The sequence below is a fragment of the Arvicanthis niloticus genome, chromosome 14 (assembly GCF_011762505.2).
Source record: "Arvicanthis niloticus isolate mArvNil1 chromosome 14, mArvNil1.pat.X, whole genome shotgun sequence".
Taxonomy (NCBI): domain Eukaryota; kingdom Metazoa; phylum Chordata; class Mammalia; order Rodentia; family Muridae; genus Arvicanthis; species Arvicanthis niloticus.
The window spans coordinates 49,104,274-49,129,887 of NC_047671.1; the positions used below are offsets into that span (position 1 = coordinate 49,104,274).

At 47.0% G+C, this 25,614-nt stretch overlaps 1 long non-coding RNA gene across 6 annotated transcripts; it reads left to right on the forward strand.

The window, feature by feature from the left end:
- The first annotated feature begins 7,399 nt into the window (after window positions 1-7,399).
- On the forward strand, window positions 7,400-23,984 carry LOC143434336 (uncharacterized). Of its 6 annotated transcripts, none has more exons than XR_013103770.1 (7): window positions 7,400-7,570; window positions 10,681-10,855; window positions 11,661-14,934; window positions 15,036-15,188; window positions 15,755-15,842; window positions 18,354-18,493; window positions 22,955-23,984. It is a non-coding gene; the product is annotated as an uncharacterized LOC143434336 (long non-coding RNA). The 6 variants fall into 6 exon arrangements; XR_013103771.1 differs by having other exon boundaries at window positions 11,661-11,865; XR_013103768.1 differs by having other exon boundaries at window positions 11,661-15,188.
- Window positions 23,985-25,614: the final 1,630 nt, after the last annotated feature.

Here is a 25,614-nt window from a genome sequence, read left to right on the forward strand (position 1 = left end):
AAACAACATTTGTCTTTTTGCCCTCTGGTTCCTTCTACCCGTGAGGTCATAGATTCTGCCCCCCCCCCCGCCCCCCCAGCCCTGAGAGCAGATCGCTCCTGGAAGCTGAGCCTGTTTGGGTTTGAATTTTGAGCCTCTTCTCCAGAGCCATGAGTACATTTCTTTCGCTTACAAGTCACTTTTTGTCTCAAACAGCACACGTGGACGAAGTTCTCCTGCCTGGCCACTGGTACTAGAAGCTAGATCATATCTGACACCCGGCACAGTGGTGCTCTACCGAGCCAGCAGTGCTAACAGCGATGGCTTACATCTAAGGTGTGACAGGCCAGGTACCAAACACTTGCAAAGGCAGACACGTGAAGTGTTGGGGATTTTGCTCGTTTGTAGATAAACAGAGGCTTTTGAAGTATGGACAAACTGCCACCCAATAGTAAGGGCTGAGGCTATAGTTCAAGCTAACCTAACCGGAAGGAAGGAATCAAACAATCAGTTTGACCTCACTATTGGCTTAGCCAACCCCAGGCCCAAGGGGATTAGTGTACATTTGTGTGGAAAAGAGCAGGAGGGGGCTAATAAACTTGCAAATCGCCCACCCAATCCTCACCTCCCCCTGGCTCCAGCCTAAATAATACAATGGCAGTTAATTGTTTCCTGCTGGGACACTATCTCTTTGGCAATCAGGCACCCGGCCTGGGGTGGGGGAGCAAATCTCATTTTCCTCCTGAGATTGCCATTGTTCGATTCTGGGTGAAGTTGGGGGGTGGGAGATAAGAGCCCATGGGTTTCCTTGAGTCTCCACTTCCGACTACAACAAATTCCTGCAGTGCATGTTCGGCAGCAAAAAGCCACCTGTTGAATAAATCATGAAGCCCCGAGGAGCTCTGCCTCGGCCGCCACCCTGCTGCTATTTCAAAATTAGAAGGGAAAGAGAGAAAAAAAAAATTCCATCTCTGAACGCCACGCTGGGGGAAGTTTCCACTTGCCCTGAGTTTCAACCTCCTTCAGGGACAGGACCTGGTGCTGGCAGCACCCAGCCCAAAGTGGTTTGGAAACAAACCCTGAGCCTGCCTGGCCCTTCCACCGGGGTCCTGCTGGCCAAAAACGGGTGCTGAAAATAAGTTTAACAGATCCTTGGAAAGGCATGGGGGACAACCCAGCCAATGCAGAAAGTGTGGGTGGTCCAAAGAAGATATGCTTGCAAGACAGCCTTGGGTTCAAATCCCACTTAACACTTAAACCCATCACTTGGCATTGTTTGCTCATCTGCAAAAGAAGCCCTCATTGACTGGTGCTGACATGGAGAGGATGGTGGCCACAGGATCAAAGCTAAGGTCCTGGTAGACAACCTGTAATATGTTCCATTTCTGGAGGGGGAGCTGCCATAGTGAGGCACCCCCTCCTCTGATATGAACCTGCTCTTGAGTGCCCTGGGCCGTAGGACTGTGGCTTCTCTACCCATCACAATTTGTCATACACTCTGGGGAGCAAGAGTTACTTTCAAGTCCTTTTGGATTCATAGACTAGTATCACACTTGTCCCCACACTGAGTGCAGTGCTGGAAGCTTCTCTTTAATATTATGTCCATTCAAGATATACACACTGAGCTCAGCATCAGGCCCAAAATCTGGGAGCATGCCCTTGGGAACCTGGACTTTTAGCTTGGGGGACAAGGCAAAGTCATAGCTGTAAGGTAGATGTCTGGTTTCTTACCTCGAAATGTGGGACCTAGGTACTTATTTTACATAGCAAAGCAGACATGACCTCTGGGTTTTCCCAGCATTCCTCAGTCTCTAACTGGCACACCCTGCCCCATTGAACTTTCCTGCCCAGGGGCTTGGGCTGCCCATCCCCCAGAGGCTTTTCTCTATATAATCCAGACGTTTTGGTCTCCTTCTCTCTTTCTTCCTCCCCTATGTCCCCTTCCCCCAGAGAACAGCTTCCCAATAAACCTGCCTTTAATATAATCTAATCTGGCTTGAATTGGCTCATTTCGCTGTTGTCGGATAAATAACCTATCTGGCCAGGTTGGTTCTACTGGCAAGCCCCTTGCTAATGGTTTCCAGGACCACCACCCCAGAGAGATGGCCAAATTATTTGTGGAAGTGAGACAAGTAGAGGACTCTACCTCATGGGCAGGAATGCTGAGACTCAGTGTAGGAGGCAGGCTTCAAGCACCAGCTTTCCTGACTCCCAAGCTGGTGTTCTGACCCCTTATGTGGTGGGGGGCAAAACACAGTTAGTTAATTTCTTGCCTTTGAGAACTCCAGAACTGAAAACTGAGGTAGGGCTGAGAAATTTGGGGACCAGAACTTAGAGGGTTGTGAATGCCAAAATGGCAGTTTTTTTTTTTCTTTTTTTAATTTTCTCACATTCATTCTGTGTGCATGTATATGTGCAGATACACACATACGGGTGATGTACCACAGAGTGTGTGTTGAGGTGAGAGGACAACCTGTAGGAGCCAGTTCTCTTCTTCCATGGTGTGGGTTGCTGGGCTCAAACTCAGGTTGTCAGGCTTGGTGGCAAGTGCCTTTACCAGCTGAGCCATCTCGCCATTTAATTTCAAGCCAGGCAATGGACAGATGAGACGCTGTAATTAAGAAAGAGGGGCATGGGCTGGGGCTGCAATCTTCAGAATGTCAGCTACAGTTGCTGAAAGCCTATGTCCACCCCAGTCTACTGTTACCAGACTCCATGGCCAGCGAGGAGAGATTTGGATTCTGAGCATGCTCCTGGGCAAGAGGCAAGGAACTAGACAAAAGGCTTGGGGCAGGAGAGAGCCAATGGATGATGGGCAAAGAGCCTGGAAGTCCTTTGTCACTTGGGCCTCTCATCTTTGCTACAGGCCTTTGTCATAGGCCTATATGGCTTTCCTATTATGCTTTGCATGAGGCTAGACCATTTGACTCATTGCACACTATTGAAAACCGAGACCCAGCCTGCTCAGTTTCCCTCAAGTGCCTCTTTCAAATCCACCATCAGTATCTAGTTCTGTCTCCTTTGAGCTTGTCCCTGAACCTTTTCTCATCAGTTACAAGGAGACCCACCTCATTGGAAAATTCTAAGAGCCAAAATAGAACCGGCAGGAAAGACTGGGGCAGAGGACACAGGTTAGTAAAACGTTCTTCATCCAAGCAGGAGGACCTGAGTTTGATCCCCTAAACCACATTACAAACAACCCCACAGCAGCACAACCCTAATTCCCAAACTGTGGAAGACATAGGTCAATCCCTGCAGTCAGCCAGCTAGCCTAGCCTACTCGGGGCTGGTTCCACATCTTGTCCAGTGCCGCCTCTCCCCCACAAAATACAGACAGACTGAGGAGCGACACCCTGTCCTCTGGCTTGCACACACACAAGGTACAAGCATGGGCTCTGAAAATGAGAAGCCATTTCGATATGAAGAGAAACTAATTTGCTGCCTCCACTTTCCAGATCCACTCTGCTGGGACCTGTCACACAGAGCCACCACTCAGGATAAAAGCAGAAAGCGCCAGGTTCCCACCTGACCTGGCCTACTGCCCACCACCCCCTTCCTGAGTCTGGGGAGGCCTCCGCATGCATCCAAGGTAGCTGAATGCACAGTCTTAAATTCACTCCTTCCTGGGAAAGGAACCCATTTCAGGATTAAGCAATCAGGAGGTCATAAAATGCAAAGAGGAAGTGAAGCATCCTCCATTGTAGAAACCAGCCATCAAGGGAAGTAATGTGTCTGTAGGTCTGTCTGCCTTTGGGGGAAATGGGCCATAAATCGCTCCCTTAAGGGCTGGTGAAAGGGTACAAGTTATTTCTAAAAAGAAGGCCTTGGGCTTTTGAACTCTTTAAAGAGGCAATAGCCTTTTACTTAGGTGATCAGGAGTGCAAACAACCCCCCCCCCCAGCTGGGAGAGTGAGCCAGGCAGCTATGCCTGTCCACTGGGTGGAAGTTCCCGTGGTGTGTTCCCAGCTCCCTTAAAAGGGTGTGCACTGTCCTGCCCACTCGCCTCATGGTCACTGAGCATGCTCAGATCAATTCCATCTGTGAGGAGTGCAAGACTTTTAAAGAGTAGGGAGGATACAGAGCGTCATCCCTGGTTAGTATTCCTTGAGGCCAGCGTGAATGCTTTGCCTTTCCAGTTCTTTCCACCTTGGACAGACATTTCCTCTCTGGTTCTGTCACTTCATCCCAAGAGAGTCCCCTGACCACTCTAGGATCTCAACACACTTAGATTTACTTGCTGATTTGGGGGGCTGGAGATTGGGCCTAGGGCCTTTACTTGTTCTAAGCATTAGGGCATGTACTCAGCTCTCAATTTTATTTTCTTTAAGGGACTTCCAGCTGTGTGAGATCTGGCTTTCTATTCCCCACAGGACCCTTAGCTCCAGAACCCATGTTAGTCTGTGGAAGGTAGGAGGGCACCCACCTCAGGGAGACTGACAGGCCTAGCTAGAGCTTGACTTCCAGGATGAAAGAGACCAGCCCAGGTCTCAGGCCAACCATGTCAGCCTGGCTAGGAAAGACTCTAAGAGCAGAATACATATCATTTTGACTGGAAAACTGTATCTCACCAGGAATGGACGTGGGGGAGGAAAGGGGGTGGGGATGGACAGGTACAGCAAGACTGTTTCTCTGTGTAGCCCTGGCCATCCTGGAACTTACTCTGTAGACCAGGCTGGCCACAAACTCAGAAAGACCCCCTTGCCTCTGCTTGCTCCCCACCCCTAAGTGTTGGGAATAATGGCATTGCCACCATCACACAGCTGAGAATTTTTAAAACTTGATTTGTATTTTATATGTGCCTACATGTATGATGTATGTATGTATGTGTGTCATGTGAGTGTGTATTGCTCAGAGAAGATGGAAGAGGGAAACAGATTCCCCGAAATGAGAGTTATAAGTGGTTGTGTGCTGCCAGGCGGAAGCTGGGTATCAAAGCTGGGTATTAAAGCTGGGTATCAAAGCTGGGTATCAAAGCAAGGGCATCAAGTGCTCCTAACTATTGAGCCATCTCTCCAGTCTCTCAGAGGATTTTTAGGACAGTGAAACTTTTCTTCAGTGTGTGTGTGTGTGTGTGTGTGTGTGTGTGAGCTCTTGGTGCCCTTTAACCTGCAGAACAGCAGGTACTAGGGTAGAGACAGTGGAGCAGGACCGTCATAGTGGCTTCCAGGTTCGTTGTCTAACACCCACCACTAGGTGGGGGGGGGGGGGCGGGGGGATCTCTGTGAGTTCGAGGCCAGTCTAGTCTACAGAGCGAGTTCCAGGATCGCCAAGGCTATATACAAAGAAATCCTGTCTTGAAAAAGAAAGTAAATAAATAAAATAAAAAATAAGTATAGACAAGAGTGAATGAAATGAGAGAAATAGGTTTATTAAGGGAAGTGAGAAACGCTGCTTATTCAAAACTGCTTTAGGGCTGGGATTGCTTGGTTGATGGAGTGAGTACCTGCTTAGCACACACAAAGCCTTGGACTGATTCCCATACAGAACCAAATACATGTATGAGATGGTCCTAGCACTTGGGAAGTCAGATCAAGATCATGGGCAGGTAAGATGGCTCCATAGGCAGGGGCGCTTGCCACCAAGCCTGATGACCTGAGTTCAATCCCCAAGCCCCACGTGGTGGAGGGAGAGAGGTTATCTACTGCAGGTTGTACATAGGCTCTGGGAATTGAATTGACACTGCTGATACAGCAAGGACTTTCCCTACTGAGCCATCTCCCCAGCCCCTGAAGTTCTGTTCTTTAAAGAAAGGGCATATATATATATATATATATATATATATATATATATATTCATCAGAAATGAGCAGACAGCTTCTCTGTACAGATCTGCTATACCCCCCCCCCCCCCACGAACACTGGCAATTGCTGCAAGCAGGATTTCTCTCTCCCTACCTGGACATTCATGAAGCATTTTGCATTCTTTGTCCCATTCACCCAGCATAGGATGTGTGGAATCCTGATGCTGACCAGGGAAGGAAAGATACTCCTCTCCTCGGGTCTCAGGGATTCAAAGCTTTAGGGAGCAGGTGTTCATGTACGGCTCTGTCTCATCCTCAAACCACAGACCTCAAATTCTAGAAGAAATCCCCTACCCCTCACCCCCCCCCCACCTCCCCACCTTACCCCACTCCACACATCCACACTCCTGCCAGACAGTGGTGCTAAACCCTCAGCCTGTATTATCTCATCTGAGGTGAGGCCCTTATTTTATCTTAAGACGGGATCGATGTTGCCGGATTTTTTCTTCTGCTTCAGGCTCCAATATAGCCACATGGCTTCTTTTTATTTAAAAGTTTTGTTCATTATGAGTTGTGGGGTTTTCGATTTGTTTTGATGGTTTTCCGAGATAAGTTTTCTCTGTGTAATTGCCCTGGCTATCCTAGACTCACTTTGTAGACAAGACTGGACTTGAACTCACAGAGGTACGGCTGCTTCTGTCTCCCCAGTGCTGGGATTAAAGGCATGTGCCACCATACCCAGCTTTGTTTTTGTTGTTGTTGTTTTGTTTTTTTTTACATTGGCTCTGATTTTCTAAACATATTACATTGAAATTCTATTAATCATTTAAAAATTTTTTTTTGTAGTACTAGAGTAGAAGCTGGGCCAGTGGGTTGAGCATGCCAGGCCAGTGTTCTACCACTGAGCTACACTGCCCGCCCCAAGAATCCACTTTTATGTTTTGTTTGTTTGGAAACAGGGCCTCACTGTGTAGGCAGAATTCACTATAATAGACTAAGGTGACATCAAACTCACAGAGATCTTTCCACCTCTGCCTCCCACCCTAGTGTACCTCCCTACCCAGCTAGAACCCACTCTTAAAGACTGTAGGCAGTTCTTCGAGACTTTTTACCTTGATCCTGCCTTTCTCCTATTTATTCTAAAAGCTCTGGATCTCCAACCTATGCCCTTTGTTCTCCTTCTGCCTTCCTCCTGTCAGGGTCCTGTCACCAAACCTGTCTTTTCCGTGAAAACACCCCTCACCCATTCCCCATCCTGGGTTATCACCTAGCTGAGTCTCCCAAGCCAAATGTGGATTCTCACTCCTTCTGATGTTGTCCATGGCATGTGGCCTGTCCTCGCCTGCAGTGGTGATTTCTGGACTTGTCTTACTCAGTCTTCCGAGGTGACCCTTGCTGAGGCCAGAACTGCTGGAGAGAGTCTCCTGGTTCAAATGCCCTCCTGCCTGTCCTGTGTGCTTTCTTCCTGGTTAGTGTACAGAAAGACTGAGTTTCAGGTCCAGTTAATGATAACTATGCACTCTCAGTACCCAGGCTGGCTGTGTTAAAAATCCTGCCACTCATTAGATTTGTGACTTTGGGCAAATTCCTCAACTTGTTTCCTCGAGCACAACATAGCGGTAATACCAGAAACCTTAATGGACTCTTCTAGGGCATTTGAGTCATAGAACCTGTTCGCTGAATGCCAACCGTGATTATTAAGTCCTTAGTGAAGGTAATTGTTGTTAGGAAAATTAATGTGCTAGGCATTTATGGGATGTGTTAGAGAGGTAGGTACAGGTCACAGCCAACTAGACTCAGAGTTGAGTAGGCCTGAGAGGACAGAAGATGCAGGAGGCAGAATAACTGGAGGTGAGTAGAAATGGAGAAGCAAGGGAGTCAAGGTGAGGTGAAGGCACTGCTCTCTCTCTCTCTCTCTCTCTCTCTCTCTCTCTCTCTCTCTCTGTGTGTGTGTGTGTGTGTGTGTGTGTGTGTGTGTGTGTGTGTGTGTGTGTGTACTGGAACCTGTTGACACCATTTCTGCTGGCAAACCAGGTAAAATCAAAGGGGAAGTCAGGAACCGATAGCTGACTACCCTCAGAGAGAACACCCAAAGCCTGTTCCCAGGGCTGGCAAGTCAGGGAGGGCTTCCTGTCTCTTCAGACACTCTGCATGACAGATCCTCCAGGACTCTGATCAGGTGCTGGGTACTGAGTCTTTAGTGGGATGCATGACCAATCCTCCAGGTCTTGGACCAGGTGCTATATGCTAAGTCTCTTCCTTGGGTCCAAAGGAGTCTTGAGCAAACACTAGGTGGCTGGGCACACCTCCCTGCAAGGAATGCATTTGGTCAAAGTCTATGGAAAGGTCACCCTGGCCAAGGGCCTCTGTGATGGATAGAAGACCCAGGACCCTGTAAACAATGATCTTTCCATGGCACTAAGGCAGTGAGGAGTGTTCTCTGTGGATTGTCTTTTTTTCCTCTCTTGTCACTAGCCACCAAGCCTCAGCCTCCTCCTTCTCCACAACCTTGGAAAAAACAGACTTTCTCACTACAGAAGACCCTGGAAATAAAAAAGAGTCACCTCCTAGGGTGATGGGGTGACTGGAGGAGCCAAAAGGTGCCTCCATTTGGTCCCCACTGTTCTCACCCTGAGGGACCACCTGGGCTCCAGCCCCAGGAGTTGCCCTCATCACCTACTGGCATCTGGAGTAAGTGAATAGTTTTAATGTTTGGGAAGAGGCCGTTTGGAAGCTGGGCTGGGAAGAGGCTTTAGAACTGGTCACCTGGGGTGTGGTGAGACAGGAAGGCCTTAGACAAAGGGGACTTTCACAGATTCCTAAACCCTTCTTGTCTCCAAAAGAGTGAGGGCATGGTGTTTCCTGATTCTGTGCCTTGGCTTTGGGATCAAGAGAGGCTCAGCCAAAAGATGGCAGTCACTGTGCCCACCGTGAGCCAGCTGCCTGTCTTGGGACAGAACAAACATAGAAAGTTTTTCTAACCCTCCAGGGAAGAGGTATCATTGTAAGCTCCAAACTATCTGCAACTTTAATTGTTATTTTAAAAATAGGGTCTCCTGTAGCAGAGGGAGGGCCTTGAACTCCTGATCCTTCTTGCCTCCTTCCTCCCAAGTGTTGGCACTACAGGTGTGTACCAAACAGCCTGATCACAGTATCTGAATGCCGGATGTCTGCACCATGCCAAGCTGTTTTCCATGGAACTGGCACTGTGCTTCCAGGTAGCTAGAGCCTGACTGACTTGAGTCACCTAAAAGCAGGGAGGGGTTCTCAAGCTTCCTAATGCTGGGACCCTTTAGTACAGTTCCTCATGTTGTGGTGATCCCCCCCCACTATAAAATTATTTTGTTTTATTGTTGCTACTTCATAACTGTAATTTTGCTTCTTTTATGAATCATAATGTAAATATCAGATATGCAGGACATCTGAAATGCGACCCCCAAAGTGGGCAAGACCTACAGGTTGAGGGCTGCTAACCTAAGGTACTCTAGCTCACGACATCAGTCATTGCTTGGGGGAGGGGCATATGTCCTGCATCTGAATTACCGATGGAAATCTCAACCTGCACAGGAGCCTCAGGAAAGACCTTCTGTCTTCTAAAATGGTGCATTTGGACATGCATAACTTGGAAAAGGTGTCTAAAGCTAGGCATGGTGGCACACTCCTTTAATTTCAGTACTCTAGAGGCAAAGGCAGGCAGATCTCTGAGTTTGACAGCAGTCTGGTCTACAAAGCCAATTCAAGGCAGCCAGGGCTACACAGAGAAACCCTGTCAAGAAAGAAAGAAAGGAAGGAAGGAAGGAAGGAAGGAAGGAAGGAAGGAAGGAAGGAAGAAAGAAAGAAGGAAAGAAAGACACACAGAGAGAGAGAGAGAGAGAGAAAGAGAGAGAGAGAGAGAAAGAAGAAGTGGTCTCAGAGTGGGTAGCAGATCCCGCTTTCTAACTATGAGTTCTTGAATAAGGGTAAATTAGGAAATACTTTTTGAGACTTATTGTTAAAATTATGACAGTAAAACAAACAAACAAAATAAAACAAAACAAAAACCCATCTTTCTCAGGGTTGGTTTAAGAATTAAGGAATAGAATTATAAAATTATAAAAGGCCCCAATTGTTGAGACTGGAAAGATTTCTGCCGTTAAGAACATGTACTCTAGCTGGCCATGGTAGCACATACCTTTAATTCCAGTACCTGGGAGGTGGAAGCAGCAGATCTATCTCTGTGATCTGCTAGCAGATCTCTGTGATCTGCTGGCCTGGTCTACCTACAGAGTTCCAGGACATTCAGGGCTACATAGAAGACTGTGTCTCAAATATCTTATCACTATAATTTATAATGGAGCCATTTCCTTTTCTTTTTTTCTTTTCTTTTCTTTCTTTCTTTCTTTCTTTTTTTTTTTTTTTTTTTGTTTGTTTGTTTGTTTGATTGGTTGCTTTGGGGTTTTTTGAGACAGGATTTCTCTGTGTAGCCCTGGCCATCCTGGAACTCACTCTGTAGATCAGGCTAGTCTCTGCCTCCAGTGTGCTGGAATTAAAGGCCTGCACCTCCATACCTGGCCACTCCTTCCTTTCTTCCTTCTCTTCTCTTCTCTTCTCTTCTCTTCTCTTCTCTTCTCTTCTCTTCTCTTCTCTTCTCTTCTCTTCTCTCCTCTCCTCTCCTCTCCTCTCCTCTCCTCTCCTCTCCTCTCCTCTCCTCTCCTCTCCTCTTCTCTCTCTCTCTCTCTCTCTCTCTCTCTCTCTCTCTTTAAAGGGTTTTTAGTGCTGGAGAGATGGCTCATTGGCCTCTCTTTCAGGACTCAGGTTCAATTTTCAGCACACACACAGCAGCTCACAATTGTCTGTAACTCCAGTTACTGGGGAGCTGACACCTTCACACAGACATACATGCAGGCAAAATATCAATGCATAAAAAGTAAATAAATAAATTAATAATTTAAAAAAGTATTTTTAATTCTGTGTTTGCAAAGGGGTACCTGAAGAGTCTGGAAGAAGGCATTGGATAACCCGGAGCTGGCGTTACTGCCTAGTGTGGGTGCTGGAGTGTGACCTTGGACCTCTGCAAGAGCAGCAAGTGCTCTTAACCACTGGGTCTTCTCTCCAGACCTGGGTCTCCCTTGAAGAAAACATTATGTGTGTATACAGGTGGGTTTGTGAACATGCTAGTATTGTAGGTGGCTTCAGTCCAGAAAGGACGTTAGATGCCCTGGAGCTGGTGTTACAGATGTCTGAGTCACCTGATGTGGGTTCTGGGAAGCAAACTTCAATCCTCTGCAAGTACCTTCTCTTTTTAAATATTTGACATTATTATTATTATTATTATTATTATTATTATTATTTTGAGAGCCTCTGAGCCTCTGCAGACTGGCAGTTGGAAAAGAGAAGGGACAGAGTGGCCCCTAAAGATGATGCATTGGAATCCATGTGTTTTACAAAGGTCTTAAATTAGCTAATTATTTATTTTATGTTTATGGGGGCTTTTGTCTGTACATATGTCTATCACATGCATGCAGTGCTGAAGTAGGCTAGAAACAAAGAGGGGATCAGAAGAACCCCTGGGACAGTTGTGAGCTGCCATGTGGGTGCTGGGGATTGAATTCAGGTCCTCTGGAAGAGCAGCCAGTGCTCTTAACCTGTGAGCCATCTCTTCCAACCCTGGAATCTCTATCTTTTTCTATTTCAAGTCTGAATTTTGTAAGACCCACAGGAGAATCTGCACCTGTCTACCACAGAAACCCTACAGGTAGTTGAAAACCACGGGGTTTGTAGGAGGACAGGAAGGAACCTGGCAATGATTTACAGCACATGTCACAGGATTATCGTGGTTCTTTGATTCAAGCCAAATGTAAAACATAAAGATGAAGAAAAGAGAGGGCAAAGGGGAAAAGAAACAAAGAAAAGGACATTTTCTCATCTAGCTTCTTATTTAATGGTGGGCTCACGTGATCAGCAGGGAGGCAGAATTGTAAGGGTGAAGGCTTTGGAACAAACTTCCTGGATTCACACGCTGGCCCTGACACCCATTACCTGTGAGATCTGATCGTAAGTCAACCTGTGCCTCAGTTTCCTCATCTGAAAAGTGGGGAGAAGAATAGCACCTCTATCCAGGAAGCAACTCTCTCTTCAGAGCCTGGCAGTTTTCTTAGTACTAACAGGTAAGCTGTTGTTACCACAGCTTGATTGGTTGTTGTTTGGTGGTTTCTCAAGGGACTGTTTAACTTAAAAAACAAAACAAGGCCAGACTCGGTGGCACACACTGCTAATCCAGCACTCAGGAGAAAGAGGCAGAAGGATTTCAATGACTGTGAAGCCAGCTTGGTCTATACAGAATTTTAGGACAGCCAGGGATGTAGTAAGACTCTGTTTAAAACAAACAATCAAGCAAACAAACGGCATCTTTCCTCAGGTGGATACATAAGAAATTCATTTTTTGGAGTTCCTGAGAGAGAAGGTGACAAGAGGGAGGCTAAGTCAGCCAAGGTCTACACAGGAGACAGGAGTCATGCCTGTCCTGTCAACAGCAAGAGTTGGATCCAAAGACCTGATGTGATGTGCAGCTATTAACTGTGTAACTGAGGGGGAGGGGGTTGTAAAAAGAAAGACACCCTAATTTTCCACGCAAGCAGTGACTTCTGGAAGTAGTTAACTATCCCTCCTTCCAGGGAAACAAAGAAAAGACTTGGAATGAAATTATTAAAACTTGAGGGGCGTTGTTGGCTGGTGTCAGCCTCTTTGAAGAGATGGTAGAGCATGGGCTAGAGTGGCCACACATCAGGTTCAGTCACTATCTCAAGAATGTGCCGCTGTCTTTGGAGGAAGATGTGTGTTGGGTGCTGCCCATTTGTAGGTGGCATATGGGGGGTCCCTTGGAATAATTGGGTCCCTCACTGCTCCTTGCCTCTCTGGCTTTACTTTCTGCCCTGGCTATGGGAAGAGTCTAACAGTTTAACTGCTGTTGGGAGCAGAAAGAAAATACAGTAATAAATAGCCACTGACTGCCACCCAATGCCTACCTCACCTGTTGCATTTCACTCCATTCAAAAAATTACCTGATTTTTAAAAATACATCAAAAACAAACAAACAAACAAACAAAAAAACCTGACATCGGTTGTTGAACTTGACCTGTGACAGTTGCTTGGAACAGGTTCGGTGTTTCACCCAGCTGTTGAGTGAATGGTAAGAAGCTCTCAATGCACGGATGTGAACTAAAACCTAACAGATGACAGAGGGATCTCATGAGATCCCCAGGAAGAGTGTCTTACACAGAGGGATCAGATATTGCAAAGAGCTGAGGTGTGAGAGAGCTTGGTGTGTTTTGATGAAGCATCTGCACCTGTGGGATGTGGGCAGGGCTCCACAGGCTATGGGAAAGGTTGTGGCTTATTCTGTATGTGAAGGGGCCAATGAAGTTCTGCAGTAGAAGTGAGAGTCAGTGTGCTAACTTTTGAGATATCCTCAGGACTTCAGGGAATAAAGGTACTGACTGACCATCATGTGATGTGCCAAGTGGGAGGGAGGCAGTGAGCAATCCTTAGGGGTCTCCATGACAAACTACCACAAACATTATGGACTTGTCCCTCTCCTGGCTCTGGATGGCAGAAGTCTGGCATCTTGGTGTGTGCAGGGTCATTCTCCTAGTGGCTCTGGGTCCTCTTGGGCTTATAAGGCAGCAACATCTGGCCTTCTCCCCCTAGGTGCCCAGGTTTCTTGACTCTCTGTATGGGCTTTAGGGCCTGTCTACTTATGTGTGGGATGTAATCCCATCTCCTGATTCTTGCTTTAATTATGTCTCTAAAGACAAGCTTTCCACAGAAGGTGACATTTGCAGTTACTGGGGGGTGGTGAGCAGTAGGACAGATCCTTTGAGGAAGTGCACAATTCAACCCACTGGAGAGATCAGTGAGGAGACACAATATGTGACTGACAGAATTCAGTGGGCTGGAGCAGGCATGACAGCAGAAATAGAGGGGTGTGGACAGGATGGGTGGATAGTTTGTTGCTCAGGGTTCTCTACAGAAACACACACAGACACACACATAAATATATACATGCATTATGTCCATATATTTATTCTGTTCTATTCTACATGTTTATATGTATATGCACATATATTATACACATATGTCTTAATTGCTCTTCTGTTGCTATGAGGAGACACCATGATCAAGGCAACTCTTGTAGAAAAAAAAAACATTTAAGTGGGGGCTTGCTTACAGTTTCAGAGGGTAAGTCCATTATCATCATAGCAGAAAGTAGGCAGGCATGGTGCTGGAGCAGTAGATGACAGCTTTACATCCCGATCCACAGCAGCAGGTAGAGAGACAGAAAGAGACACTGAATCTGGCAGGAGCTTTTGAAACCTCAAAATTCATCCCCAGTGACGTAATTCCTCCAACAAGGCCACACCCCCTAATCATTCCCTGACAGATCACCACCTGGGGACCCAGCATGCAAATATAGGAGCCTCTGGGGGCTAATCTCATTGAAGCCATAATAACATATATAAGAAATTGTCTCACATGACTAAGGAAGCTGAGAATCCCCAGAGCTGCAGTTGGCAAGCTAGGTGCCCAGGAGGGCCACCATAGTGTGTCAATGTGGGTCTGAAAGGTTGAGAACCAGGAGAGCCAAAGACCAGCAATCTCCAGCCCCCAGAAGAGTTAGTGTTTTAGCAAAAGTCTGAAGGCTAGAGAAGACCAGTGTCCCAGCTCAGCAGGTAAGCAGGAGGAGTCCCCTCTTAGCCAGCCTTGTTAAGCCTTTGAGTGACTAGACAAGACTCAACCACACTGGGGAGGCGTGATGGTTGATCTTTGTTGTCAACTTGTTTGGACCTAGAATCAACTAAAAGACACACCTCTGGGTGGGTCTGTGAGGATATTTCCTAGGAAGAGTAACTGAGAAAGGAAGACTCCCCTAGTAAGAGAAGCACCTTCCAACAGCAACAGATATAACATGTGAGGGGAAAGCTGTTTCCTTTTGCCTGCTAGCCTTAACCACCTGCTGATAACTACATCTATTCTATTGCTGCTACTGCTGGTACTACCATTCACTGCCAGCAGTGAATCCAGATTCCTTAGTTTTCTATCATGGACTAAGGACTAGCGGCTTTCCAGGACAATCCAGGCCTTCAACAGCAGGTTGGGACTTTTGAAGCACCCAGCCTTGTGGACTCAGAAGCTGGATCCTCAACACCTCTAGTGTGTGGGCAACCAGTATGTACCCAGTAAGCCAATTCGATAAATCCCCTTTGTGCATTCATTCTGCTAGTTCTGTGTCTCTAGAGAACCCTGTCTAACACAAGAGGGCAATCTACTTATTCCACAGATTCAAATGTTGGTCCCAACCAGAAACACCCTTGCAGACACAGCTACAATTATGTTTGGCAGTCTGTGGTCCCCTCAAGAGTGACCCCTAAGAATAAACAGAGCACAAGAGAAGAAAAAAAGGGGGCTGAAGAACTCCATGGTCCAGGAAGAGGTACAACCTGAGGGGGCCCATTTAGGGCCAAATAGTGGGGGGAAGAGAGGGAACGTGGGGGAGGTGAGAGGCTAGGGACACTGGAGAACAGCCAGGTGAGGCCTCACGAAAGCTCACAGCTTTTCCTCTCAGCCCTTGGAAGTGTTTCTTGCCAGATGCAGAGAGTAACCTTCTGCTGCGGACAGTACCCTCCCCAACCAAATACATTGGTGTCCTCTGTTGGATCAACACTGTTCCCAAGCAGATAAACCAGGACAAAGCTGGGTCCCAAACATTATTCTGCCCAGGGAGTGGAATCTTTGGACCTTCCTCTCACACCCTCTTCCAACTGAGGCCCTGACAGTGAATGTCCACCTGGCACTGGTCAGCATATCACTCTGAACGGGTGATTTCTACACCAGTGAGACTGTGAGGGGGTCTGCCTCAGTCTCTGCTTAGGTTGTGGTCTAGATGAAGGCAGGGGCTGCAGTCATTTGGAAGCTTCACTGTCAAGGTGGTTACTAAGAGAGTTTTGTCTCCTGCTAGCTATTGGGTAGGGATTCTTTCCCATCTGAATGTCTTCACAGGGCTCCTTGAATGTCTTCACAATATAGCAGCTGGTTTCCCCTAAAGAAAGTGATCCTGAACCTCAAGAACCAGAAAGAGGAAAAAATGGTAAATGTCTTTGGTTCAGTTTTTGATGTCACACTGTCTGCTAACATTGACTGTGTTGTATTAGAGTCGGTCAATCCAGCCCAAGTGCAGCGGGATTCAACAGAATCCTCAGGTAAGGAACATCAGAAAACCGTGGTTATGTCCAGGTGCTCTGGAAGTGAGTGTCAGGCTAAGCACCCTCTTGGAACTATAATCACACCCACCACAAGGATGAATACTTCAGGCCGTGCTTGCCTAGCAAAGTCACAGGTTAAGCTTCTATGTATCTCTTTGCCACCTCATGAGCTGGGTGGCAGAAATATTTGTAGCACAGCACCAACAAAGAGATAGCAGTGCCTTATATTTGCTGAACTGGAGGATGGGAGCACGTTGAGCAGGGGCATGAGAAACCAGATTGACTCTGAATGGCCGTAGAGAGATGACCAAACAGCTCATCATTATGGGACTAATCAACCATGAGATGCCTTGCCCTAAGAGAAGCAGGATGAAGCAGGAGTTGAAACCAGGATAATCCAAAACCCATTTTCATTTGGCCCAGGAAATGCTGCCAGAGATGTACTCTTCAGGGGCAGCTACATTCAGACCGTGTGCACTTGGCCACGATCTTTACCCAAGGCTGACACTTCCCTGGAAGGAATTCTCAAAGGATCCACCCCTTGCCCTCTGAGCATCCCTGAACAAATTCTTCTGATCTACCCATTTTTGTTTCTTTTCTTCTTGCAGTCACACAAATCTTGGTTTGCAAACAGCAGATTTTATCCTGTTATGTCCCGAGGATAACATATTCTTTAATTCATTAAAAACAACCTATGATTCACAATGGGGCGATTCCATGCTCAGCATATAATAGATGGAAGAGCTGAGAGCCATCACATGGCAGGATGGGATCCCAACGCATATTCTGACTAAGACACACCCAGCACTTCTGGCTTCTTAAAAGTGGCTCTTGCCCACACTACAGCCGCAGACAGATGCCACTGTGGAGCAGTGGGGGTGTGTGAATGGAGAGCAGTGTAGGCGAGGCCAGCTCCATCCACACAGGCTGCAGCTCAGCTCTCATCCTGCTGCCAGGTGCCTGCTGGATCCAGTTTCCACAAGTAGAGCTCAGAGATCCACACATGGTTCTTTGCTGAAGAGCTAACCAGACTCAAGCAAGCTCAGTCCGGTATTCTCACAGCTCAAAGGACAAACTGGCCCTCCAGAGTCCTGTGAGTTGACTCTGATTTGTCAAATTTTATTAAACATATGTTATTATAGTGTGTGTGCACACACACACATGTGTGGTGCATGTGCCAGTGCATGTATGTATGTAGGCCAGAGATCTACATCTATCATTTTCTACATCATTATCTATTTATATTTTTTGAGACACAGACTCTCTACATAGCCCTGGATGTCTTGGCACTCACTATACAGAACAGACCGGCATCAAATTCACAGAGATTCATTTAGCAATCTCTGCCTCCCTAGTGATGGGGCTAAAGGTGTGTATCACCATACCTGCCATAGATTTTTATTTTTATCCTATGTGTTAGTGTTAACCTGATTGTATGTTTGTGTACTACATGCATGCAGTACCTGTGGAGGTCAGAAGAGGGCATCAGATCGTTTGAGACTGCAGTCATAGATGGTAGTGAACTGCCATGAAGGTGCTAGGATTTGAACCTGGGTCCTCTGGAAGCCTAACCAATGCACTTAACCCTTGAGCCATCTATCCAATAGTCCCTCCATTTTTTTTTTTTTTTTTTAAAGACAGGGTCTCTTCAGTAAAACTGGGCTCACTGATTATCTAGATTGACTGCTGAGTAAGACTCAAGGACCCACCTGTCTCTTTCCCAACTCCTCATTATATTGGGATTACAGGTGCACATTGCTGTCTGCAGCCTTTATGTGGGTCACAGCAATTCCAAACTCAGTAAGCACTTTACCCATGCAGCCATCTTCTAGCTTCTACGGACATTAATTTAAAATAACAATTTCCCCCAAGATCATCAGTCTTAAAGGGGAAGAAGGGGTATTTTACATCTTGAAAAGTTCAGATAGCTAAGAGCTAGAAAAGCTGACATCAGCTGGTCATATCCCAAGACAGTAATGAACAAGATCTGAGTCTGGCCATCATGGTGGCACACACCTTTAATTCTAGCAGAGGCAGAGGTAAGAGGGTCTCTGTGAAGTCAAAGCCAGTCTGGTCTATGGAGTGAGTTCCAGGACAACCAGGGTTAAACAAAGAAACATCATCTTGAAAAGTCAGTAAATAAAAACGTAGGCATATGTTTCTCTCAGCTTACTTTAATAAGGTCAAAAAAGAAAAATAAGGAGAAAAGTTTAATAAGGAGGAGAAAGGCTATTACGATAGGAGGGAAATGAAATGGACCTGTTTAGAAATAGTTCTATGGGGTGATTCCAATCTTTGTTGTTCTCAGTCCAGTTCATTAGCAAGCATCAGGATTTCACCAGACTGCTATAGTCTCCATGTCCCTCATGGACTCGTGTTTTGAATGTTTGTCCCAGATACCACACATGAAAATCCAGTCCACTCAGCAGACATCACACACATATCAGCAAGGGAAGTTCAATCCAAAAGAAACCTCAACTGGCCCCCATCTGAAGAAGTGGCAAGAAGCCTCAGGAATCTCACGAGAAGTTCTTTGGTGAGTTTCTCCCTATGATGTCACCACAAGTGAAGCTCAGCAACACAATGTAAGGTGAACCAACGCAATCATGTCGTCAGTGATCACTAGTGAGGTGGAGCAAGGCGGACCAACACTGGAGTTCCCACTGTCTGTGGGGCCGTATTTATATTCCTTCTAAACATCATGTGTCCTTTCACCTGTCTGCTATAGCAAAACACCCTTCCACTAGTGTCTGCTTTAGTGAAACATCCCTTCACCTGTGTGCCCCAGAAAAATATCATTTGACATAATCGACTTTCCAAAGAAACCTGAGTTTCCACTTCATAAAAACAATCTGAGGCTAGGTCATTCCTTACCATACTCAGATGAGGCAGGATTTCACCAGACTGCCACAGTCTCCATGGTCCTCACAGACTCATGTTTTGAATGTTTGCCCCAGTGCGCTATTTTGAAGACCAGGAAGCCCACAAGCAGTGGAGTCTGGATGGCTAAAACTAGGTAAATGGAGCTCATCTCGGCTTAGTTCAACCTTGTCTCTGCTTTCTGGCCTGCCACCACATGGGCAGTTCCACATCAAGTGTTTGCTACCCTGGACTCCCCTGAGCCTCCTCACCACAAATGGAGTGAGCCATCTCACTCCCCAGCTATCTTTTCTGTAAACTTCTGCACTCTTATCTAACTTGAGCTTAGAGGATGCCCCAGCCTTTCAATACCGCATTGTGCTAAGCTGCTGGCTGAACCATCCTGACACCTGTGGACTTTGGATTTGGGACTTCTTCCAGGATTCAGGAGTAGCTAGTCAGCCAAAGATGAACTTTATGAGAACAGAGAGAAACCCTCTGAAACCATGAGCCAAAGGAAATCTCTTCTCTTTTAAGCTGTTTCTTTCAGGTGCTTGTCACGGTGACTAAAAAAATGTGGATTTTCCTGATATGAAAACCCCTTCTGTATTCTGAAGTTTCCTTCCAATTTTCCTTTTATAGTAAAAAAGTTTTTATTTGTGTGTATGTGTGCGTGTGTGTACATGCATGTGTGTGTATGTACATGTGTGTGTGCATGTGTGTATGTGCATGTGTGTTTATGTGTGCGTGCATGGTGTGTGCATGTGTATGTGTGCGTGTGTGTATGTGTGTGTGTGTGTGTGAATGCAGGTGTGTATTCTTATTCTTTCAGGGGTCAGTTTCCTCCTTCCACCATGGTTCCTAAGATCAAACCCAGGTTGTTAGGCTTGCTCACAAGCACTTTTACCCACAGAGCCATCTCACTCCCCAGCTATCTTTTCTGTAAACTTCTGCACTCTTATCTAACTTCAGAATATCTTATCTAACTTCAGAATATCTTATCTAACTTGAGCTTAGAGGATGCCCCAGCCTTTCAATACCGAATTGTGCTAAGCTGCTGGCTGAACCATCCTGACACCTGTGGGGTGGGATTTGTAGTCTCCTGTTGACATTTTTTTAAATTATTTTATTGGGTTCTTATACCTCTACCACCTTGCCCACCCTTATTCAACTCGAACCCCTTCCAACCCCTCCCCTGCAACACTAGGTAGGAGAGAAAAACGGTTAGAATGGAAAGATGTACACCTGTATAGGTTACTGTCTTAGGGTTTCATTCTGTGAAGAGACACCATGACCAAGGCAACTCTTAAAAGGGAGAACATTTAATTGGGTTGGCTTACAGGTTCAGGGGTTCAGTCCCTGGGAGTGGGAGCATAGCAGCATCTAGGCAGGCATGGTGCTGGAGGAGCTGAGAGTTCTACATCTTGTTCCCGAGGCAAACAGAAGTCTGACTCTTCCACACTGAGCAGAGCATTAAAGCCCACCTCCACAGTGACACACTTCCTCCAACAAGGCCACATCTCCAAATAGTGCCACTCCCTGGGCCGAGCATATTCAAACCACCACAGTTACTTTCTGCTGATTAGAGTTATAGGGTTCCTTGGGGGCAAATCCAATCTTCTTCTTCAGAATATCCATAAGTCCCGAAGTCTGCCGACAGCAAATGCAGCAGCAAGAGAAGCAGCTGCTGCTACAAGCCCTCTCGGGGCTCTGGCATTTATACCTTCTCCATAGTCCCCAAAATTAAAGTATCTGCAGCTGGCAAAAATCACATGCCCCTTAGAGCATGAGACAAATCATAGTCAGCTGCTACGGACAAACTGAAACAGCCCCATATCCCACACCTGGGATTAAAGCAAAAACACATTCCTATAACATAACTGGGTTTTTAAAGAAACCAGAACGTTCATTATAGCCTCCTCATGGGTCTATGCACTAAAAATTTTAGTCTAGCATAAAAGTTGGTAAATCTTGGCTGGAAAGATGGTCACTTGTTTGGGATGTAGAGTTTTACTATTACAAAGTTGTACTGATGTCTCTCTGTATTGTCTTGACGTCTTCTCTTCTAAGAAGGCTGCCCCGAGTAGTTTCAGGAGAGACCACAGGGCTGGCAAGCCTAAACTATTTACGATCTGCCCTTTATGGAAAAAAAGTTCCTGTGCTGGCTAGTTTTATATCAACTTGACACAGGCTAGAGTCATTTGGGAAGAAAGAGAGCCTCAACTGAGAAAAAAAAATCCTACCAGATTGGCCTTTGGGCAAGAATGGGGAACATCTTTCTTGATTGGTGATTGATGTGGGAAGGCCCAGCTCACTGGGCAATGCTACCACTGGGCAGAGAGTACTTGGTGCTATAAGAAAGCAACCGAGCAAGTCAGTAAGCAGCACTTCTCCATGGTCTCTGCATAATTCCTACGTCCAGGTTTCTACCTTGAGTTCCCATCCTGACTTCCCTAGATAGTGAATTACAAGATGTGAGATGAAATAAACTCTTTTTTTTTTTCTCCAACTTGCTTTCGATAGTGAGATTTTATCACAGCAACAGAAACCCTAAAACAGATGCCAAGGATGGGAAGCTCACACAGTCAGACATCAGGCCAGGATAAGGTGTAGGGGAAGGGAGAAGGTATGGGGAGGGGAGAGCGTTACTTGGGATTCCTGCTTCTTCCTGTCAGTTTCTTCCTTGGGATGACCTAGACCCAGTCTATGTTATGAAATCCCAAACAACCATTCACCATCAATGACGTTCTTTCTCACTGTTAATGACCTCCACCTTAGTGTTTCCCAGTTCTAAAATGGCAGGCGAGGAATCTGACAGGTCTTGGATCATTTTTTCAAGCTGATGGATCTTGGACTTCCAAGCCAGACTGGAGCTGTCTATCTGCCCCTCCATCAGGAGTCCATCTCTTTGGATCAGTCCCTGGGGTCAAGCGACATTGTCACTTGAACCAGAGTGTATTGCTGCTCAGCAGGGGCAATATGGAGCCCTGGCTTAGAGTAGGACAACGTGCAAAAACCAGAGCCTGGCTACTACAGCTTGTGAGAGAGCTGGCCTCTTCTTACAGCTGAAGGCAATCATCATGTGATTCACAACTGACCAAAAAACCTGCATCTGGGTGCTCAGCATGTGTGTTCTGAGGGGACTAGAGCCCAGGCACTGCAGGAGGGCCAGGGGACAAGAAAGCCATATCAAGAGTGTCACCTGTTGAGACACAAAGATCAGCATCCTCTGAACTAGAGGGAACCAGCTTGACAGAAGATTTCCCTGTCTGAGTGCTGCCACAAACAGCTGGCAATGAATTACTTTCCCTACCTTTCCACCCCAGACCTCCATTTCCCCAGTGAGTGATTTCCCCTCTGGCTGGGCTACTTCTTAGAGTGGCCACCAAGCCATGGCTTTCTTAGGAGCCTTTTGCTGGGCCACAACCTGGAGTTGCTGATTCCATGGGTCTGCCTTAAGGCCGAAGAATATGTATTTGTATTTGGAACCAGCTCCCAAGAGATGCTGGTGCTGGATGGCTGGACCACACTTTAAAGCCTTGACTCCATCGGCAGCAAGACTCTTCCCAAGCAGAGCAGGATGATCCTAGTGATTCCTGGAATTAGGTTTGATGAGCTTCCTTGTCAGGAGAACTGGGGTGTGGGCCAGGGGAAGCTCCTCCCTGGTTTATCCAGCCTCCTCTGAGCCTTGTAAAGATCCAACAGTGTCCCTACCATTACCCCCTTTTATGCCTCACCCCCACAAGGTCCATGTTTCCAGAATCCTGAGCTCCAGAAATACTCGGTCACCTTCCCAGCCTGCTGGAAAATGTTAACTTTCTATTTTTCCCCTTGGCCAAATTTTGTGGGCAGCGTGGCTCCCCGACACGTAGGCCACACAATTGGCTCTCTCAACTCACTTCCTTAAAGGTGATCCCATGTCGGTCTGCTGTCCATGATAAACAGCTCAGACTGGGCAGCCCAAACCCAGGGGAAGCCAGCCTGCTGTGGATCTGGAAAGTTCCCTTCATGCAGATAGAAGACAGCTGCCTGACTGGCCCAGGCTGAAGCCAAGCCACAAGCCTGGGGGTGGGGAGTAGGGTAGGGGTAACTCAGAGCTCTGCTCTCCACTAATGCTGCAAATTGCTTCTGCCTGCAGGGCCCTGCCAGCCCAGAAGGAGCCCAAGGAGCTGGAACCCTGAGTGACAGCTGAGTGGAGAGACAGGCTTCATCATCCCACTAAGTCTGTAAGAGGTTTCTGAAACAGGTGGCTCAAATTTCCTTGAAAACCCAGAATAATCCCCCATCTGAAGTGTGTGCGAATCTTGTTGTCACCACCTAGTATTAATGAGCAGGCACCACCAAAGGAAAGAGGGCTTTTCGGCTGCAGTTTTGCACAGTGGCTTGACAAGCTCAATAAAAGCTTAAACAAATATTAACACACACACACACACACACACACACACACACACACACACACACACACGGAGAGCCAGGGTGGTTTAAATGAACTTCCCAAGCACTTTACCTACTGTAGGAAGAAATTATAATAAAACATCGGGGCAAAAATAAACCTCATGTGGAAATAAAAATAGAACGTAAAATGCCTTCTTACTAGTAACTGCTCAGTACGGTTTCTTTCATAACAACATATCACTGAGCATGAAGTTTTCATAGTCCTAAAGTGTACTTGGGCATTAGGAATGTTGACTTTGAAATTTTCATATTTTATACGTTGGGAGTCTGCGTTTTTCCCAGAAATCTTATAGACCACTATAAAACATGCCCCCCCGCCCCCCAAAAAAGACTCTCTAAACTTTGACATAATTCTTCCAAATAGAATGTGTGGTTTATCATGTGACCCCGAGTTCCATTTCTCAAGGCATTTGCAGTCCTAGCCCAGTGCCTGGGTCCAGCCCTGGTGAAGGATCTGATGTAGGGCTGAGCAGGATCTGCCCCGGCCATTCTGAGAACTCAGAGGTGGAGTTGGCCAGGAAAAGATTGTGGTCCTTGCTGTGGCCGAAGCTTGTCAAATCCTCCCACCTCGGGCTTAGTTGGACCGGATATACTGAGATTACCAGGGAGGAGTGCTAGGAAGATTGCTTTCGTGCACAAAATAAAGAAAAGAAAGGCAGGGGAAGGGGAGAGGAAGAAAGATGGGAGGGGGGATGGGCGGGATGCTCCCGGTCTTAAGAAGGTTCTGCCCAACCCCCCCCATCCCCCCCCCCTCCGCCGCCGCCGCCGCTTGCTTTGTTGAGCCACCGGGATAGATCCTGGCTTCCTAAGTAGAGGTGGGGGAGAAACCAAAACTGACCCGTGGACCTACAGTTCCTGCCTTCTGTGCAAGATTTATGTCACACCTCAAAGGTGATGTGCTGGCAAAGGCTTTCCTGGCAGGGCCTGAGTGGAGCTGCCTGGTACAGCCTCGTGGCTGGCTCAGAGCAAGGGCTTCCATGGGAACCTAAACTGGCCTCAGAAAAGCCAGCCTCCCCCTCCTTCCCAGGTCATGCTAATTCCTACGAAATACTGCGCGGCACCATAGACAGGAGCCCCAAGACAGCAACGGGAAGAAAGGCAGCCGCCAGTTCATACAAGTTCCGACACACACATGTAAGGAGGCAGTTCCATAGGTAGACACATGTACAGATGCATGTACATCTTTCTTGGCCAGTTAATTATGACCTCCTGAGTCGACTGAGAGGTGACTCATTGGTTGGCAAGACCTGGACAGGCATGGCAGAGACACAGGCCCAGTAATCTCTCCAGGGTAGACGGAGGTTATGATAGAACCCCACAGACCAAGAGTGAGGAGGTCCTATCCAGACGGCAAGCCCAGACTGAAAAAATTCAGCTCGTTTCTCTAATCTGCGTGTGCCGATTGTGCGAGAAGCAAATACCAGCAGACATGGAAAAATTGTTTCTGTTCTTTTGACTCGGCTTGGAGCCACCCGCTCCAAAGTGGAAGGAAAAAGAAAAGGAAAAGATTCTGAAGCTATTTTGTCTGACTCGCTGGACCCTTTGCCTCTTTAGCCTCTGGAAAGGGGGTGGGGTTATCTGGGGGGCCCCTCTCCACTGAGGACCTAAAAACACTCCCTTCAATTTCCCACCAAAAAAAAAAAAAAAAAAAAAAAAAAAAGTTTCAAAATCGGAAACTGGCCTTAGTTCCCCAGGGCAGAAATTGAGAGCTCAACTCTAAACCACTTCCTTTGCTTGGTAACAATGCACGAAGGAATTTCCACAAATCCCCTTAGCTGTCATGGCTTCCGCTCCTGGACTTGGGCAAAGACAGCCTGGGACATTCCAGCCCTGTGCCGGCACCGCACACCGTTTGATCTGTTTGGCTCCTGGACCAGCCTTGGAGAACCTCAGTATTCATTTCCCTTCTCTACATTTCCTCCAGGAGTGAGATACAACCAGGGCTGACCAAGTGTGGGAAGAGGTCCAGCCCAACCTTTGCAAAGCCCAGAGGTCTCTTGTGCAGCTCTGGAGAATAGAGGGGCCACAAGGAAGGAACCAGGGAGGTCTGGGTGAACTTATCAAGGCTGGAAGTGAAACGGACCCGGCTTATAACCAAGCTGTACCTCGCTTGGAGTTGTGCCCTGGGCTGGTATCTGAGAGCTCTGATAGTCATGGATCCTGTACCCTAAGGGCCAGGAGGCAGAACAGTTATGAGTTCAAAACCTCAGTGTCCTCACCCCTCAAGAACATTCCCCAAGCCTGTTTGTGCAGACCACACTTTCCAAGTGGACTGTGTTCAAGTTCATCCCCTCCAGTCCAGTGGAAAATCACACTGCCAATGACTGTGAACTCCCCGGGGTG